The sequence below is a fragment of the Corvus hawaiiensis genome, chromosome 3 (assembly GCF_020740725.1).
Source record: "Corvus hawaiiensis isolate bCorHaw1 chromosome 3, bCorHaw1.pri.cur, whole genome shotgun sequence".
In the NCBI taxonomy this organism is placed as follows: Eukaryota; Metazoa; Chordata; class Aves; order Passeriformes; family Corvidae; genus Corvus; species Corvus hawaiiensis.
In genome coordinates, this window is record NC_063215.1 from 118840832 (window position 1) to 118860788 (window position 19957).

At 42.7% G+C, this 19957-nt stretch overlaps 1 long non-coding RNA gene across 2 annotated transcripts in view; it reads left to right on the forward strand.

Moving 5' to 3' along the window:
- The first annotated feature begins 418 nt into the window (after nt 1-418).
- Nucleotides 419-19957, forward strand: part of LOC125322572 — a 43013-nt gene continuing 23474 nt past the window's right edge. For both annotated transcript variants that reach the window (XR_007202096.1, XR_007202095.1), the window contains exons 1-2: nt 419-791; nt 15023-19138. This is a non-coding gene — a long non-coding RNA (uncharacterized LOC125322572). The remainder of the gene's footprint in view (nt 792-15022; nt 19139-19957) is intronic.

Below are 19957 nucleotides of genomic sequence, written 5' to 3' on the forward strand. Positions count from 1 at the left end.
TAATGCAGCAGGCCCAGGAGAAACCTCCCAGGGGGCTTCGAGTGGGGGAAAAGAAGAAGGGAAAGATTATGCACAATAAGGGAGCAGAGGAAAATCACAGACCTAATTTGGGCTGGGGTTACCTTTGCATCAGAAACTGTGAGGAAGGTGTACTGGGAGCGAGTGATGGATGATACGTGAGGAGAAGCAGCTCCGGAGCCGTGAGGGCAAGGATCGGCCCGAGCCGTGAGGGCAGGGATCGGCCCGAGCCGTGAGGGCAGGGATCGGCCCGAGCCGTGAGGGCAGCCATCGGCCCGAGCCGTGAGGGCAGGGATCGGCCCGAGCCGTGAGGGCAGGGATCGGCCCGAGCCGTGAGGGCAGCCATCGGCCCGAGCCGTGAGGGCAGGGATCCTCCCGAGCCGTGAGGGCAGGGATCGGCCCGAGCCGTGAGGGCAGGGATCGGCCCGAGCCGTGAGGGCAGGGATCGGCCCGAGCCGTGAGGGCAGCCATCGGCCCGAGCCGTGAGGGCAGGGATCGACCCAAGCCGCTTCCGCGGGCAGGAGCTGCTCCGCGCTGACAGTAGGGCCTCTGCCAGCACAATTCCCGCCAGGAAGGCTTTGTTTGTGCCCCACACAAACTGTTCCAAGGCTGGAAACTGCTCTCAGAGTGACACAGATGCCCCTGGGCTGTAACGCCATGGCCAGGCGTGTGTCAGCTCCGAGCTCCGGGCTTTGGAGCACACACGCCTGAGGAGGTGAACCTATTCCGGGGACGTGGGACTCCAGCAGATTTCTGCACACAAAAACCAGCAGGTAAAGTAACAGCAAAACCAAACAGCTTAGGGAAGCAAAGCAAGGCGCCTCTATATAATTCCTGGAAAGGATTTATAACCTATATAAACATGGATCATAAAGTCATTGGCAAACAGATACAAGTTATTTCTAAAAGCTGCTTAGTTTAGATGTCAGAATTTACAATTCTGAATGAACCAACCCCGCTCCTCAGGACACCTAATTCCATGCCTTGGGAATGTACTGGCTGTTCTTAGCAGAGACTTGACTTTTGATCCTTCCCAGCGCTTGGATTCCTGTCCAAGGATAGGCTCTCAAGTAATCTTATGAATGCACTTTGAGATAAATGTCCAGATGAAAGATTTTCGTAAAAAAGAAGCTTACAGCATCTGGCCACTCTGCTTCCCTTCAGCACAGTTCTGAAGGACTTAAATGGAGATATATACTGAGGGGTCAGCACCCGAAGTGTAATATGCGTGGCAGGGAAGCTTTCCATCACTTGTCACATGGAGTCAAGTTGCTATAAATCTCGGGAACAAGATGGCTTTTTCTTCCCTCTGTTTTTATGAGAAACAGGTTGCTGATAATAACTGGTCTGACACTTCGACCTACTTCCTAGTGAATTCTGCATCAGTAGGTTACTGTACATAACTCTAAGAGGAGAAGCTTTTCCTCTCAGAACTGCAGGATGGATCTGAGGTTCACTGTGCTTTTCTGCTGAGATGCAGAGATCTCACACTGCTGTCAGCAGTGTTAGCACAGAGCCAGCCAGACCTGCCCACAGCATGAGGGCTGGGATCCTAAATCGTCCACAAGGTACTCAGCTTCTGGGCAGCTCCAGATGTTACTTTTGGCATTCCTTGTATATTTTTTTCCTATTGAAGAAGCTCTTATAACACAAACCCGTTAAGGCACAATCCCAGATTTCTCTGGTCACTCAAGAGGCAACCAAACCAATATTGACATTTCACAGGGTGTCAGTTCATAGCATCATTTTGTTCTGCTCCAGAGGAAAGACCCCCAGCTCTAAATCCAGCCAGCAGGAGAAGATCAGGAGATCAGAAATATACCTGCTTGTTAGGGTGCATCCCTGTTGTCCAGAGGCACAATTCCCATTCAACTGAATCAACAGATATCCCATATAGGAAATAAGTAGATAAATGGACTTGGTACTATAGATTCATCCTGCAGTGCAAAGCAGTGCAAAGTTTTATGCAGGGAGGACATCTGTATTTTGTGTTTCTGTAAGTTTGGGGAGTTCAAAACATCAACTACAGAGAAAAAGCAAATAACAAGAAAACACAAGTATGGTTGTTGCAATGGAATTTTGAAAAATATTTCACCTGTTTCAGAGTAGAAAATGCTGAGGGAAACCATGTCATCACTATTACTTCTGTTACTTAACCAATCTATTCTTTCTAGTAAAGAACCAGGAGAAATAAAAAACCATTGATCTTTATTTATTGACTTCCTAGTGAGTATAGTTGAAGTTGACACAAATCAATCACAATAAAGTTAAAAGGATAATATAGCGTAATATGACTCAAGATTGAACTGCAAGTTTAGTTACTGAAACTCAAGGTTTTAGCATACATAGAAATGTCCAGTTAATAGTATTCACATGCACACTGTAAAATGAAAGGGAAATTCTTAGTGCTTGTAACATTTGAAAATGTTTTCTTAGCCAAAGCCAGAAAATACAGAAATGTGAGGAAAAATAGGTCTCTTTCTGAGGGAATAAATGGCTCTTTGATTTTCTTTTCTCTTCACTTGTTGCCATTAATTTAAAACTTTCCAGGCATTCTGCAGGCAGTAAAATGGGCCAAAATATTCCTTGCTGTCAAAAGTAAATCTGGTTACAGTTTTGCTTTAAAGATGGTTGGCAAATGGCAAATGAACATGCCAATAAAGAGCGCTGCTGCCTTATGCTCCTTAAACATGGTAAACAAGAACAAGAAATCTTTTGAGATGAGGGGAAGCAACACTAAAATCACAATTAAGAAGACAAATCCAGCTGATTTCCATGGGCTGTGGCCCTGGGAACAGGCTGATTGCTGTGGGATGTAGTGGAGGTTTGTAAAACTGAGTGGCTGGAGGCAGCATCAAAGCATGAAGGAAACTGCTGCTTCCTTCCTTTTTAGAAGGATCCAGGAGACAGCAAATGAAATAGAAACGTCATTCAGAACAAGGAAATATTTGGGAAAGGTGGAGGGAAATGATGTGGAATTTCTTTTTAGCATCATCTCCCCAGCTGCCTGGTGATGGTGACACCCTCCAGAGCACCCAATACCAACCCTCTCTGAAAGACTGAACTGACTCAAACACTGGAATAGAAATGAAAATAAAGGCAACCTTGCCTAAACTTCAAATTGGAAAACATAAAATTATATTAATTGGTTAATGTCATCAAAAACTAATTATCAGAGCTGTAATTTTCCTACCCAGCCCTTTTTTCTCCCTACTGATAAATAATAATTATCTATTGGCTACAATAATGTGATCGTCACAAAAGCACAATCTGTTGAGATTTAATTGTAATTCCTACAAGGAAAAGTTTCTCCTTTTAGAGGATCCAGTGGGATTTGCAGTGTTGGGACCAAGCTCTGCAAAGGCATCTTGGGGTGAGCACAGTACTGGTAGTTCTGATGTATTGCTAAGGACACAAGTGAGACCAGGGGTGTGGGCAGAGATTCCTCCATCAAGGAACACTGGAAAAACACAGAGCAGGGTATTTAACTCTCATTCCCAGTGCCCTACCTGTGGAAATACCACAGTGAGTGATGTGGAGTGTCTGTAGTTTTCCCACTGCTCAAAACCCGCCATTGCCTAAGATAAACAGAAACTTCAGCTTTTCACCACAATGCAAATGGACCTTTAAAATATAAACAGCACTTAGAACGAGCTCAAACTTCAGCAGCCAGAGGGGACATTAAAGAAATTCCTGGCAAGAGCAAGTGCTGAGTCATATAAAACTGACAAAATAATATGGGCAGTTATCACCCAAATGCATTATTTATCACTGAAACCCATTGACGCCTGTGCTTACACAGGAACCCTCCTGTGATATTGAAGGCCAAAGTGTCTTCTCTCCCTAACAACAGTGTTGTATCTTTGGCAACTCGAGCAGGGACTCGGAAAATCAATAGCACTTCATGAGCAAGGTCTCGGGCTTCCTCTTTTACGAGGATTCTGTCAATGCAAGTGGCCATTACTGTACTTTAAAGGCACGATATAAAATTGCCTCAACAAGATATAAGACACACGGTTGGAAAGAACCTGGGGAGAGTATTTTAGTCAAAGTTAAATAGTTTCATCACGTAATTACTTCTATTGGCACATCTCCAGCTGGAGACACTCATGCAGGGTAGGGGCTTTCTGGGATGGGGTGGGGAAATTGGAAGAGAGGGCTTTCTATTGGGCTCAGGCTGAGCTAAACAAGGTCAGGCTGTTAAAATGGAGCCACAGCCAAGCACCAAGACTATTGACAGCAACACAGCAAAAACAAAGTTGCTGTCTTTTTGTTTTCATCTTTTTTTTTTTTTTTTTTGGAAGCTAAGTGGTCTGAAAGTAGTTTTAGCTTTATAGCTGAAAAATATGTCATCCTGATTTGCAGACTGGTAATTCATTTTCTAAGGACTGTTTAGAATTTATTCAGGGGGAAAAAGGAAGCTGTGCTGCTTCCTATAACTGATTCACATTATATGACAAAATTTAACTTTTGTGTTTTATGGGATTTTATGAATTCCACTAAAACCATTAGCTGGTTGTCTCTTTGTGATTAAATTTAACCACTTATGCAATACTTTAAACTGATGACAGTCTGGCCTTTATTTATGTTTTCTTTTGTTTAAAATGCACATCATTGCAGAGAAAAGAAAAAGACACTTCCATTGATTCTCTGGGAATGAGAGAAAGACAGTATCAGCACCAAAAAATAAAATCACAAAAAACTAGAAGGGTTAAAACATTTTCTGCATGAAAAGGGCCACCCACAGCAGAGGTATTTTCCTGAAAAGACTTTTCAAGTGCTAAATACATTAATTCCACGACTGAGTGTCACCCCCAGGGTTTTCCACCTGGGTTCTTTTTTAGGAGTGCTCCCTTCAGTCAAAACCTCACAGGTTTGGGTTAGAGTTCAGAGCAGGACACTGCCATCCCACAGGGCAGGTGATCCAAGACTTGCTTTGCCTTTTGAAGCCATCTCAGAAGGCTTCGCAGCATCCGCCCACACGGCCTCATTTTATTCCCTAAAACATATCAGAGCTGTCCTCGGGGTCAGGCTATAAAAATTCTGCTTCAGTGGCGCGGAGTACATGATTCCATGGTGTTTCACCCCGGAACACTGGCTCAGCCACACCAGGAACCACACAGGGCCAGGTGTTACATGACATGGCCGTGAACGCGCGGCAGCACGAACCCCTCGATCGGGGGGACATCAGTCACTTTGCACTGCTTGGTGTGGGAAGTGGAGAGCAGTCCTTGATCCTGGCTGAACTGAGAGGATTGATGTGCTGTACCCACAGGACAAACCCTCTACTTGTGTACACATGGATAATGCAGACCTGCTACGTAGAGATGAGCTTCCCATATTAAATTGCATTTATAAAGCTACTTTGATACCTGCACTTGTCCTCTAATCTGGTTCACTTGGGTTTTTTTCCAGCTTCACATAAATCAACTGCTTCAAACAGTTCCTTGCTTTTTTTTATTCTGTAATTAACCAGTGTGAGGTTTAAGACAAGAAATATTTAGTCCTGGAACAATGACAGAAGTAAAAGTGAATACTGTATCACCCAGCAAAGCCAGACATAGGGTTTCTGACCTCCATAAAAACCCTTTCCCTCTATTTCCAGGGAGACACTCTCATATATATCTCTGCAAGCTATGTCAAGGCCTCCTAGAAATTTTTCTAATACATTCATTATAAGTTCTGCATCTCTCTCTCCGAGGTGAGCCAGTGCCTTTGGACTGAGGAGCTAAAGGGTCAGGAATATGATGAACAGTATTGATAACACCCTTAAAATGATAACTGCTTAAGTGGGATATATTTAAAAAATCATTGCATTTCTTCTGGAGGCTGTGATTTTCCAAACTTCACATTCTTAAGGCTCTCAGAGCAACCAGAGCCCTGTACCTGAGGGACACCAATAGCTACAATTACAGGGAGCTGAGGCTTTCTTAACCAGGATCCATGCTAAATATCTCATCACAAATTGCGTGAGATGATGATGTGTTCCTGGAGCTACCAATTTATAAAACAGTAAATTCTATTTATTTCATTTTCACCTTTTCTTAGAGGCTTCCAAAATACTTTTTCTTGAAACGCATTTATTGAAACATTTTTGTTTTCACAACCCAGTTAATTTATGTCTATAAGGCCTCTGGATTTCTCCTCCTTGATTTCTGTCAGACTGCCCCCTCCATCTAAAGGCATTTCACTTGCTAGTATGGATCAAGATTATTGGCATGTGAGCTCTGTGTTGTTGCACAGCCACAGGGAGGGAGGAAAATGCAAAAAAAATGCTCCTTAACATAACAAAAAGCAACATATCCCATCTATGCACAAGGATCACCTAACAGTACACTACAGACTGGATCTGGCTCATTAGAAAAGAATAAAAAATTAAAATTCCGACTATTTATTCCACTTCTCATTCATTTCAGGTGTTATTTAACTGTGTTTTTTGTACCCTGACTCTTCACTTAACAACCTCTTAAACTTTTGAATCCTTGGGTGGGAATTTGACATCACACCTGAACATCTAAGTGCTGTTTTCCAGGCAGTACAAGAGCACAACATGTTAAATAACCAGCCATTAATGTCAAAAAATCAAGCTTTACCATACATTTTTGGCATTAATTTTATAAGTACCATAAAACAAGCTTTTTACTGGGTAGTTTTGGTATATAATTTCTTCCACAAGAAGAACAGTTTCTGTATAGTTAACACATGTGGCAGGGTAAGGAAGCATAAAAACAACATCACTGTAAAATTCATACTAAATGATGGAAATAATAACTGGAATAAGTGTAATTTGAGTAGCAGCCTGAAACAACCGGCAGAGAGTTGAGCAGTGCTAAAGTAGACACACTGCAAAGGCAAGTGGTCAAACCTGAGACCTGAGCAGAAAAAGGAGAGCACTTCTCAGTCAAAAATACACTTGCCATGGAGAAGGGAAGTATTTGAAGGAGCTGGTGTGACACCAGTCGAGGAATTTCATGGATGTGGAGCTGTGGGGGCTTCAGCATCTCTTAGGAGCGGGCAGAAGCTGGGAGGGAGCTCAGGTATGGACACCTGGCCTTCTTAGAGTGGGACCAGCCCTGTAATTTTCCAAGTAGAGCAGCAGGATGTTATTTAGCACAGGTGTCTCTGTAATTGTGGGACCGAGAGAAATCGGTGCGCAATGGCCCACGGCCTCCCCCTTCCACCCGTGTAATGCGGCAAAGAGTCTGCACACGGGGAAAGGAAAAGTGGGAATCTGCGATCCACAGCACAAAAAGCATTGTTAGCCCCTCACTGACTCTCCTGGGTGACAAATATTTATTCAAGGGCTGCAGTTTCTGTTCCAAACCAACTTTCCTCAATCGAGAAAACAGATAATAAATTTACCACTTCGGTATTTTTGTACTGGTGTAGCAGGAGCCATCCTGAAATGTTCCTGTTTCTTCCAGAGGTAATTATGTCCCCCACATATAAAGGTATATTTCAGACCCATATAATCTTTCAGGCTTTTTCATTTCAACTGCTGCAGTTTTAGAAACAATGAAACTCCTTTCTGAGGACAAATGGCATGAATAAGTCAAAGAGTAATTTTAAGGAGCAGTGTGAACATCAGTATGTGGCAAGCCCACTGTATTCCAGTTCTATCCTTCCACAAAAATATGGGAACCCACAAAACTCCAGATTAAGAGTAAAAAACTTCACGTTCAAGGGAAGCAATACTTCTGCCATAAATCTACAGGTACGAGTCTCACGAAAAGAGAAGAATTTGTTCACTCTTCCCGTGGAGGATTTTCTTCTCCCTTTCCACCACTTAAATAGCTACTTGGGAAAGTCAAAATAAAATATTTAAAGGATTAAGAAGAGGCAAACGTGCTCTCTAGGACATCAACTTACTCACAGACACGTTAATAACTTGGGATTGATTGAGTGATGCTACAGTAAACCAAATATGAAATAAGAAACAACCGGTGCCAATATCCACCTGGATTCATTCCTGTCCATCACCTGGCATGTCAGGATTGACACACAGCTAATAAAAAAAAAAGCTCTTTTTGGAAAATTTAGTTAAAAATTCAATACCTAATGATGGTTTTGCTTTCTTATTAGTCCTGGTTCTAAACTGTGGTTGTTAAGGCTATGTGCAAATATTCCTGCCCTTAAACCCATGTCAAAGATGTGATTGAGAATCCAACTAAATTGCCATAAGCTGCACCTTCAACTAGGAAAGACTCAAACAAGAGAGATAAATTCCAGCAGGGAGCATGCTCTGGTTTAAAGGCAGGAGGAGGCACTCACATGCAAACGCCTTTAATGCCAAGCACACTAAAAGGAATGCTCAAAAACCTCAGTAGCTTCTAAACTAAGAAAAATCGAGGAGGAAAAACCCGGAGTAAATCTGTTTATCTGACAACATGCAGCATTTCACAACATAGGCCAACACAGTTTATTGTGCATTTAAAAAGTCTTTTAAAAGGGATTTTTTTTGTATTTTTTTCTAAAAAAGAAGGTAACAAATTTGCTCTGTATGTTCTCATGCTCTCAGATTTCGGAATAATTCCCCTCTAACAGCAATTGGACCCTGCTATGCCGATCAATTAAGAAAAAACACTGTCACTGTAAAACCCCACACAGCAGAGCAACGTGGGGTTTTGCAGTATATAATTGTGCCAGCCTCAAACATGCATTAAAGGCAGCCATGGGGAAGCTGACCATGCATTTCTTGTTAAAGGCAACAAAATTATCCCAAATTCTCTTAAGAACTAAGCATTCCATTTAAAATATCAAGTGCAAGTTAATAAGATACTTTTTCAAAATCAATAATTCAGATTTTTTCAGTAAGTTTTCTATTAGCATTTCCCCCATCCCCCTAAATACCATTATTTTTTCCCCAGCTGTATAAATAGTCTTATAGAATATGGCCTGAATGAATGCACCGTTCAGAAAACAACATAATTACAGCCATTTCCAGCAAACTGGGTGCCAAGAAAGTTACAAATTAATTGAAGGTTAGCACTGAAAATTAAATCCTAGTCAGTTTGAAGTCATTTTTTAGGCTAGTTTATATAAAATTAAATAGGAAGTCCAGTCTTCCCAGTGTTCCATCAGCTTAGTGGAGAGATTTTTAAGGTTCAGCTGAACAAGTGGTTTGTGCTGTTGTGTCATGTGGAAAACCCTACATTTCCCCCTGTGGGTATTTCTTCTTCTCAGCTTGTTTTCTAGGTTCTCCAAATGGAGAGACCAAAACTCCTGGGTTCTTTCCCAGTTCTCACTCCAGAAGAGAGAAGAACCTATTAAGGTTCATTGGCCCCAGTCATTATGAAGTCAGTTTTCACTTTCTAATTCACAAGCACACACTTCTCTTTTTGACTGTTGTGTACCTCCAAAGTGTAATGGCTAAAAAGTTTTATTCCTAATTTAGAAAAAGCAAGAAAACATAAATCAATTATTTAGAACCCACAGTTTCAGGTATTTCAGGTGTTTTCATGGAGTCCAATCACAAAAAACCAAGAAGGAAAGATTCAACATGCCAACATCAAGAAGCTCAATTAAATTCTGACAGTTAGGTCAGAGAACCCAGTAAAAACCACAATAATATTCAGAAAACCCCTTCCATCCATCCAGCTTGGAAGCAGCTGTGGAGCTGTTGCCTTTTTGTTTCTTTGATCATCCCTCTATGGAAGCACAGCATCTGGGGATGAGAATCAGGTGGATTTTCATGCCCTAGGAATACATCAGATGGGCTGGCACTTAACATCTTAAATCAATTCCCAGAGTTATCTAGAAACTTTACATGAAATCCCAAAAGCTGTTCCTATCTTTGCTGGAAAGCTCTGCCCACGCTCCCTATCCATGCTGGGCAAAACACTCAACCTCAGCCATTTATCTTGTGTTTTGCCTGCAAGGGATACAAATATGCCTGTGTTGAGAGGTAAAATCCAGGAGCTTTCCAGCATGGAGAAATTCAGCTTTCGGTCCAAGGAGGATCTGTTTAGTTTCCTTCTTCTCTCCCAAATCAAAGCAGCTCCCTAAGGAGACACCCTCTGTTAGTTAGATTTCCCACTCCCTTTGGGAACCTGCTAAGCCCTCCTCATCCTAAATGAATTTAATCTTTCATCTCCCAGCTCCCAGGGAACTGCTGGAACCATCGAGCTGAGAAGGGACAACCCCTGCCTTTGCTCCTATTTGGCAGACGGGTGACAACAAAGTAACAAGGTGACCTGGAAAAAAGTTACCAGAGGACACCAAGGAGGCAGTTCTGAGGGGCCAAGGCATTCTTGGGAGAAGGGAGAAGCCAGGGCTGGATGTCTGCTCTGTGGGGTTTTTATTCTTGTGTGTCAACAGTTTCACATTAAAGGCATAAAGGAAAATTTCTCTCCTTCCCTGCTCCTACCTCAGTGCCCAAACTGACTTCTACACCCACCTGCCAAAGTTACAAGACATCTCAGTAAGGAGAATCTCAGTCAAAACTGCCAAAACAAAGCCCAAACATTTCAGAACTGTTTCTTCAGTGAGTTACAATTAGTCCAATATTCAATTGAAATATTCTTGTTGAGCCTCATTAGCTTTTAGGGATTTAGAAACACAACTGGGGAAGCTTTAGGTCAAAAGGCTGTTACACAGGAGGCCTGAATTTTGAAAACATTCCTGGCAAGTATTTTCTGACTTATTCCCAGCCTCTTCATTCTCTGTTTTCGCTGCTCTTTTTCTATCCACGAAGGGTATATAATAGGGCATCTAAAACTTTAGTCAATAGATCCATTATTATGATTGGCTGAAAACCATAAAGTGCATCCATCAAGCCATTGTGTTGCATCTTGTGTTAAATTATGGTGATAAATAGTCCTTCTTTCATGACGTCACCTACTCAGCTATGCAGAAATCCATTCCCTGCTGCCATTATGCATCACTCAGGCTCGTGCCAGCCCGCTGAAAAATCCTCCCCACGCCATGGCCCTGCAAGGCTGCGCTGCTCTGCCGAGACAAATATTTTCTGTTGCTTTTATGTCCTATTGTGAAACAATTGTTTTCCTGGTTCCCAGCGTTACCCCAAGTGTGCAGTAATGTCCTCAGCTATCAGCTCTGGGCATTGTAGCTCATGTACTTTTAATTGTTTACAACTTGCATCAGAACTGGATTGAGTCCATTTGTACTCATATTGTTTTATCACTACGAGATGATACATTTTGCCACCTTCTTCTAGGTCAAAATTGAATCCTATGGAGAGCCTTTGAACAGAGAACTAATATTCACAGGAACTGAGCTGGGGATGTATAGCAATTTTATTATTATGTTTGGGATTTTGCTTTGAATTTAGACAAATCTTTCTTGTATAATTAGATTTCATAACACTTGAATTACAGCTTACAAAAACAACAATGAACAAGAATAAAAATATTTGCCTAAAATTACTTTAAATCAAATGATTTCCTATGAAAACAAAGAACACTAACAGCTTTAGGGTTTTTTTCATGTTTCCTTATTATTATACATCCAACTTATCTTTTGTTTAAATAAATTGTCTTTTTCTTCCCTCATTTAGTAAAGAACAGACGAGACAGGGTAAGTCAGGGACAGCTTTTCTAAGATATTGCTCTTCCATTTTGGCACAAAGTGAGGAAAATGAGGGATGTATTCTAAGGACAGCAGCAATACCTTGCATTTACAATTCTCATTTAAAATTAAAAAACAAACCCAAAATTGGGCTAATTTCCTACTTCTAATGCGAAAAGTATGATGTGAAGGAGCAGCGTCAGAAGCAAGAATCAACAGCAAAAACATTCTATCATTTTCAGGCTCCCATAATCTTCTTTTCTTGTTATTATCAGCAGTACAACATAAAAACAAAACCAGAGAAAGCAGGTAGCACCTCTTCTTACACAGAAGGATCTGTATCACTTCAGGCACAAAAAGCAGCTACATTTTCCCCGTCTCTCTTCCTCTCTTTGGTGTTTCCAACACTACTAAATGTTGAATTAAGCCTGGGGGAAGTTGGCTTCAGCTCAAGGTAGGAACAAAAAACCTAAGGGACGTAGTAATGATTCTTCTCATCCCTTCTGAAGGAGGAATGGACACGCAACAGGCTGAAAAGAGCTGGACTTTTGTCACAGCTGTACCTGAGCACAAACCCTTCCATGATGATGCTGGAAGAGCTTTCCATGTGCACTAAACACAGAGCCACCTTCTCCTTCTCCTGTGGGTTGTGGATGTTCCACATTTCAACACTCTAGAAAGGAGAGGAGGAAGGGAAGGGGAAGGGGAAGAACACTCAGTGCTTATCCGGAGCCCAGGAGCCGAAATGTCACCTGCCAGAGCTGTAATCACCACCTGCTCTACATCAGTGACAACCCCAGTGGTGGTACTGTCACACCTGCAGCTCAGCACCTCCCGCTCCTGCTCCAGGATGAAACACATCTCCACATAATTAGCTGGAGAAAGTAAAGTTCTTTCACCAGCACGGCTGAAACACAGGAATAGAATGAGCTGCCCCCAGGGAAACACCAACCAAACGTTTCTAGACACCACTGAAAATGCTTGGGTCCTGTCTTTAGGCACAGCCCTTCTTTGCTTTTAAGGTACTGGAAAGTACTTATCCAGACTCAAAAGGTCTGGATATGGGCTGGGATCCGGATAGGGGAAAACCCAGATTGGGTCTGGGCCAGGATCCAGAATGGGAAAAACCCGGTCTGGAGTAAAGCCTGATCTGGAATCGGGGGGGAAAACCCAGACTGGGTCACAACCAGGATCTGGAAGGGGCAAAACTCAAATTGGATCAGACTTGGGATCCAGAGTGGAGGCAAACCCTGACTGGATTTAGGACAGAAGCAGGAATGGGGGAAAACCCAGACTGGATCATAGCTGGAATCCGAATAGGGGAAAACCCAGACTGGATTACGGTTGGTATCTGGAATGGGGGAAAACTCAGACTAAATTGGGGCCAGATTCGGGAATGGGCTTGGTTTTCCCATCTTTAGGCATAGCCCTTATTTGCTCTTAAGGCACTGGTTCCAAAAGATTTGGGGGAAAAAAGCTGAAAAGTGAAAATTATCACTGTGATATTTTGAAGGGATTCAGCTGCTGAACCAACCCCAACTGATTATGCAGCAGAACTTAAACCTAAAGCTCCCCAATATCCTAAATACTCATAATAGAATCTGCAGAGCTACTTAGCGGAAGAGAATAATGCCTTGTGCCCCTTTTTGTCTCATTCCTGTTGCAGCTCTAACCTCCACCCTGTGTCATTACTTTTACTGGTAAATGATGAAAGAAGGCACCGTGCAGTTCATAAATTGGATTGGGTTGGAGGACTAACTACCTAAATACGTCTGAGCACTCAGCGAAAAGATTTGAGGTGGGAGAAGGAAATTTCCTTCTAGAACCCCTAGAAAGCCAAGAAAATGTAGAAAGACAGCTGAAGTGCTTTTGGGGAATGCAAATTGTCAACATAATTTTCAAATTCTTTTCAAATTCAAATTGCGGCTTCTGTGGAGAGCTGCTGTACAGTACATAAGGTACACTTTGGGCAGCGTCACTCGGAACATTTATAGAAACTTCCCTTTTTTCCGGCCATTGAAAAAGTAAAGCGTAAGTAGGATACATTCAAAGATGATTTGCAAAATTTTGGCTTTTGCTTATGTAAGCAGACTGTCAGCTGAAACTCCCCCCCAAAGATGCTCGTAAGGCTTTACGCTGGGAAATTTGCTTGAAGAGCCTGACCAGAAGAGAATGTTTGGAAAAAATCCATGCTAGGAGAACAACGGGAATTTGGTTAAAGCTGAATCAACACGAGTATTTCATTTGCGTTTGATACCTCCCGATTATATTAGCAATGGAAACCAGCTGCCTAAATGCTGAGAATCGAATGGGGATTTGATCAAATGGGGAATAAAAGGTGGGGTTTGATGCAGGATTAATCCAAGAGCAGGGAAGCACCCAACAACTCTGAAATGACCGGTTATTGTGAAACATTTTAACCAAAACTCTACCAGAACTTACTTTGAGAATGGCATTCAAATCCTAATGTTCAGAGGTGCTTAACACTTGTTGAGGGTTCACAAAGGGGGTAGGACTGTACAGAAGAATTGGCCACAGAATCTGAGCAGTTTTACACTACACCTTTGTATTTTGTACCTTCAAAAACTGATTATAACAGGGTTTAGTTCTTCCCTGTCTCATGTAACAGCTGCTGATGACTGAGGCGATAAATACCACCTTGGAGAGTGTCCCATGAACAAGCAGTGACTTTACATTTTCGGAACACCACACAGCCGTTGCCTTCCTGAGTGTTATTTACACCTCGTTGTGGAGCACGTAGCTATGCTTTACTTTTCCAAGGGATGTACTACTGCGCCGTGGCATCAAGCACACTTCTTGTCTCATTCCACTGACTTCTGAGGCATGATTTTTGTGCAGTGAGGGATATATTTATCCCACCGCCTGCTGCCCACTGTATTTACCTGCTAAGTGTCCATGGAACGAGGTGATAGTATCTATAGCACCAGGTGATAATGCGCTATTGTGTTTTCAACAATCCAGAGTGCAATGGAATACACCATTAATTCTGATAGGTCTGTGAGGACACCTTTGAAAATGTTTTAAAAGACAGATTAGTGTCTCATCAAGGCAGAGATTAAGTGAAAACACTTTCAAATTTGTCATGCAGTGTGGTATCTGTTGGGTTATTTATTATTTCATAGCGCATGTAAAGTAATAGATCAAATACACCTTAGAGACTCCTCGGAGATATCAATGCCTTTCAGTGTATTTAAATACACTGGCCAGCACAACTGCAGCTTGGCATTTTACTTTCTTCTTAAGACAACAAAGAGATTTTCAGTGCCTACAGAGACGCTGCAGTTCCCTGCATCCCTTGGTTAGGAAATCCAGATTCCCCCTAGACTTGTTCTCACTGGGCTGAACTGCTGTTCTATGGATGGTGCTGCATCACCTGCATGTCCCCTGGAGTTTAAATGTTAGACCTGGCTTGGAAGGGCTGTTTTTCCACTGATGTCCATTTCCCTCTAATTGCTAGGTTCAGATGGAATGCTGGGATGGAGCTGCCACCGGCACTGGCCTGGACACACGACAGCTTCTCCTTCACATGGGAGAGCGGGGCAGCGGGATGGATGGAGCCGACAGCAAGGCAATGGGAAAAGAACTTACTTCTGCCTTCTCCCTCCTTCATCTGATTGCACATAAGCAAAGAAGGGAAGTAATACCACAACATATTGTTTGCAATATGCTCTCTTGGCCATAGGGAAGGGAAACAGTTCGGAGATTCTTTTAAAAGCACTTAGCATGACATACAGTCTTTATATTTTGCTTGGGTGATGCCTGCCTTCTGCTTGTCTTACTTATTTAGGTTTCAAGTCCTCTTAGCAAGAGTGTTCCTCTCAAATACATTTTGCAAATCCAGCAAATAGTTTTATTATAAAATAATTAAGACATTATTAACATTCATCCTTACAGCTTCCCACTCTCCTGACTTCCTCACCATAATGTTCCTGCTGAAAACACGAAGTTCCCTACCACAACGCTTGCCTTTCTCCAGATACTTTGTCTGGAGACAATTAAAGAAAATCAGAATGACAACGATTATCAAAGGCAAAAGATAATATCATATTCAAAGAACAAAAATAGGATATGAGACCTCAAAATATCTTTACACAAATATCAAAGTTAAAAAGAAGGAAAGAGACTTAAAAAGAAATTATTAAGTAACAAAAGGCTCTTTTTTTTCCCCATGCCCTTCAGATCATTCATGGCATTCTGATTTGAAAGGAGGATGACAGAAAGAGTGGGAGGTTGTCTGAAATTTTACACTGGAAACAAACAGGTGCAGACAATGAGAGAATAAGTGTGCTGAAAGCTGCAGTTCTCCACTAAGAAATGTTAATGCACAAGTCAAATCTATCGAAGGGGAAATCGCCTCCCACAACAAAGGGAAAATGTAGATGTGACAGACAGAGAGATGCCAGGCAACAATCAAAGAAAACAGATATCTAACCTAGTTATTCAGACATGCAGTATAACTCCTATTATCCTCCCATTATTATGAGGATAGTGGCATGTGCTGGAAAGTCATACACAGTGTCCCAGGACACACTTGAAACACAGCAGAGAAGCTCTTGACTTCAAGGATCCTATATTCAGTCTCCAGTGAAGACACAGGGTGAGATATTGCAGATCTAAAGAATATCATATAGTTAAAAGCTGTCAGAGGAGAAAAGGGGAGATCAGCTGTCTTGAGAGATAAGCCACAACACAGGCTCACCACAGAAATATACAGAAATTAGGGCTTAACAAGTTCCCACACTGAACATAGCTACAGATCTGGCACACAAAATTTGTGTTCTCTATATTTACTTCTGTATTATCTCCCAAATGCTTTTATCTTGGTTAAAAGAGCTTTAATTTTGGAAGGAGAACATCTAGTCACTTTGTCATTACCCCTAATAATGTGAATGGGGAACAGAATTTGTCAGTCTTGCAGCGGTGGAAACAGCTGGTGTGAAACCCTCCATGTTCTCTTTGTCCAGCTTGGCAACTGCAAGCACAGTCCCATTGTGCTGTTACAATCACAGTCTCCTTAAGAATGGAGACGCTTTTCCAGAAAGAAGGAAAGACTGAGCAGTGTCATTTGTAGCATAAGAGAGAATGGGGTTGTCCTCCAGCAAGAGGTTTGCAAGGGTGAGGAAGATGGTAAGGAAGAGTGTGTCAAGCACTAGCTGCTTCTCTTCTGTTTTTTCCTTTTGTTACTCCTTTATGGTTTTATTAATCTCTTACAATCTGGATTTCAATGAAACCTTCAGTTTTATTCCCCAGTTTTTGTCCTTGTAGGATGATTCCTTCTAATGGCTAATCTGGAGGTTTGCTTGTGGCTTTGACCTCACCCTGCCACTTTGGGATTAATGATACCCACCAAGGTGCACCTGATCAGTTGCACACACTGACAGAAGCATCCCCTGAATGAAGCAGCAGCTTTCCCAGAGTCCCTTTTGGGCTTGTTGGGAGAAATACATTGGGATGGGCCGCTCAAAGCACTATCAAGGGAACAGAAAAAGTTTAAATTTTAACAGCCCATTCACAGCACCCATTCTTACAAACACCCTGTCCAAACATGAATCCTGAAAGGAGTAAAAAAAGAACTTTCCACTTCCCCAGAATCCATTGCCCCGTAAAGATGGAGAGAAGAGGACACACACTTCAGCCTGATAACCTCCACAGCACTTTGTAAAACAAACTGATTTCCCTGGGAGGGCTGTTACTCTCGGCAGCTTTTCCCCAACCTTTCCTTTATTCCAAAGCCATTTCAGGTACTGCACTTTGCACCTCTAAGTGCAGGTTAAAATATTGTACAACAGCTATGTTTCAACAGCAGCACACAGCCACTCAGTAGACAAAGATGTGCTCAGAGCTTCATGAATATATTCAGCAGTTAGGAATTGGGGAGAGAGGAGCACAGGGACATGGATTTACTGTTTGCATTCATTTCTGGGCATGAAACATTTTTCTCTCATTTAAAGAACAGTATTTGACTAGTTTGACATGTTGAAGATCCAGCTGGAGAGCAGCACCAGATGAGACCATGCTCACCAGCAACAAGGAAATGTCTCCAGTGCATGTTTCCTTGCCAGTGGTTTCTAGGAAGTGACAGGCGGCGCGGGATCCGCAGATCAGCCGCTTCATTGTGCTCATTCCACATTCCGGCGCTGGAGAAGGCACATGTTGGGAACTCACGCCACTGCTAAGGAGATCAGCACCGTGATAGCAAACGGGGGGAAATTGTCCCAGGAGAACTGGAAAGATGGGAGCAGAGCCCTCCTGACACCTCAGGCGGTGCCTGTGCTCAGGTAGTGCTGGTGAGAGCCATGCTGACCACTCTGTTATGGAGCCAGGAATACTCCTGCTTTGACTCCAGCTGTGATGGTAAATTCAGTAGTGCCAGGAGTGTTCCTGAACACTGAGACAGCACTACCTGCACGTAAGTTACCAGCAGCTTGGACCAGGGTCAACTGCAGCTCTCCCAACAATTCCTGGGTCAGGCTAGGACTCAATGTATGGAAGGGCAGATGCCACTCCCAGTTGGCAATTTACAATAGGACAGAGGTGGCCAAATGTCTAAATGTTCCAGAAGCCAAGATTCCTGTAAATGAAAGGACTGAATGCAGGGGTGTGGAAATCAATAGGGTGACTCCCCGTACCCCAGACATGCTCTCTTCAGTTAAATATGTAGCTTGAAAATTCAGATTCATATTCAAGGATAAAAGCACCCTTTGCATTTGCCCTTTCTATTTGGCTGTCCACCCTGTATACAGTTCAGAGCCTTGTCCATCACCGGGACAGTGATCTCCAATTTTAGACATCTGACTTCCCCTTGGCAATTCTGAGTGGGTGTTTAACATAGGTGAATCTAAACTGTCCTCTGGAGGAGCCTCTCTCTCTGTCCACTAAATATTTATTAATGAATAGACCTATATTCCTAATTTAGGTATCTGAATTTGATACTTAAAATTAAGGGGACTCAATCCTCACTAGAATTCTTTTTGAGGTCCTGACACTGCTGGTGGCTTTCCGCAAACACAAACTCATTGGATCATTCTCCTGTCAAGTAATCTTCATTGCTGAGCAACAAAAAATGTTCTTCCTCTTATCTGTGTCTTTGTTTTACAGGATAAAAAATTGTAAATTCAGGTGTAAATTATGTCCCTATCAAGGCCTTTTGGTGGAAAATTTGAAGGCAGGGTTTCCCAGTGAGGTAACCAAAGCTTAAAGCCCTCATCTTCCAGCCTCTGGGACCCAGTGTTTCTTTTGCTATGAGCCATTTTTTCCTTCCCTTTTATTCGAACCTCTTCCTTGACTCCAAAGAGCTGTAGAAAGCTCTGCCACTCCTGATTCTGTTCCCTTCTCAGAGCACACGAGGACTGGCCCTGGTCTGCACCTGAGTCTGCCCATGGCAAGGTCCATCAGGCACTTCAGTGGTGTTTCTAAAGGAGACAGCTGCTGGAAATCCTGAAGCCAGAGGCCAACAGGAAAGGAAAGATGCTCATCAGCTTTCCCAGCCTGGTCCTGCCTTTTCACCTCTGATTAGTCAGCTCTTAAACATCTCAGCTGGAGGATGCCACTCGCTCCCTGTTTGATTGAGAAGGTGGGTAAAGCTGCAAGTGTCGAGGGACAAGGGATGCCACTGTGTTTCTGACTTGTCTGGGTAATCCCGACTGCCACTGATACAGTCACTGCTGGTGTCTCTTTCCCAGCTGCCTTAAGCTGCCAATCAGTTTGATAAGATGGGAACTTGGATGTGCCTTTAGATTACCAGGAAAAGCAAGGCCACAGGTCTGCCCTGCGAAAGCTGGGAGTTCTGGAGCAGCTTCTCTAGTTAAAATACTTTGTATAATGCACAAAAATACACAACTGTTGGGTTAAACAGGAAATTGCCCTCTCCCTAAGGAAGCTACAATTTCCAAAAACAAATAATTGCTCAAGACAGGGCAATGAAAAACTCACCATGCACCAACCTGCAACTACCTCACTAGTACAGAAGAATTACCTTCTAGATTCCATGGATTCTTTCCAAGCTGCACAACATTGGGCTTCTTTCTATTAGTTATTTATAACTAAATATTTCTAAACAGTTTAAAAATAAGAGCTACATTTACCAAATCTCAAATTGGGAAGCTGGCCTCAAATTTCCCTGCATGGTAGATCAGCTGTAGAAGACAGCAAAGTGGCTGCAAGTGCCCATAAATAAATAAATAAATAATAACTAAATGTGGACAAGCAGTCAGGATGTCTGTCAGGGATGTGCAGCGCCTTGGGTATAAATCAGTGTAGCTCCACTGACTTTGATGACACCAGGGCAGTTGGAGGCGGCTAACACCGAACTGCGTTTGGGCTGTTTGTACCACCACAGCATCATCAGCTGCTTCCCAGGGTTTGCCTTGCTCCTGGGGCCAAACACATTCAC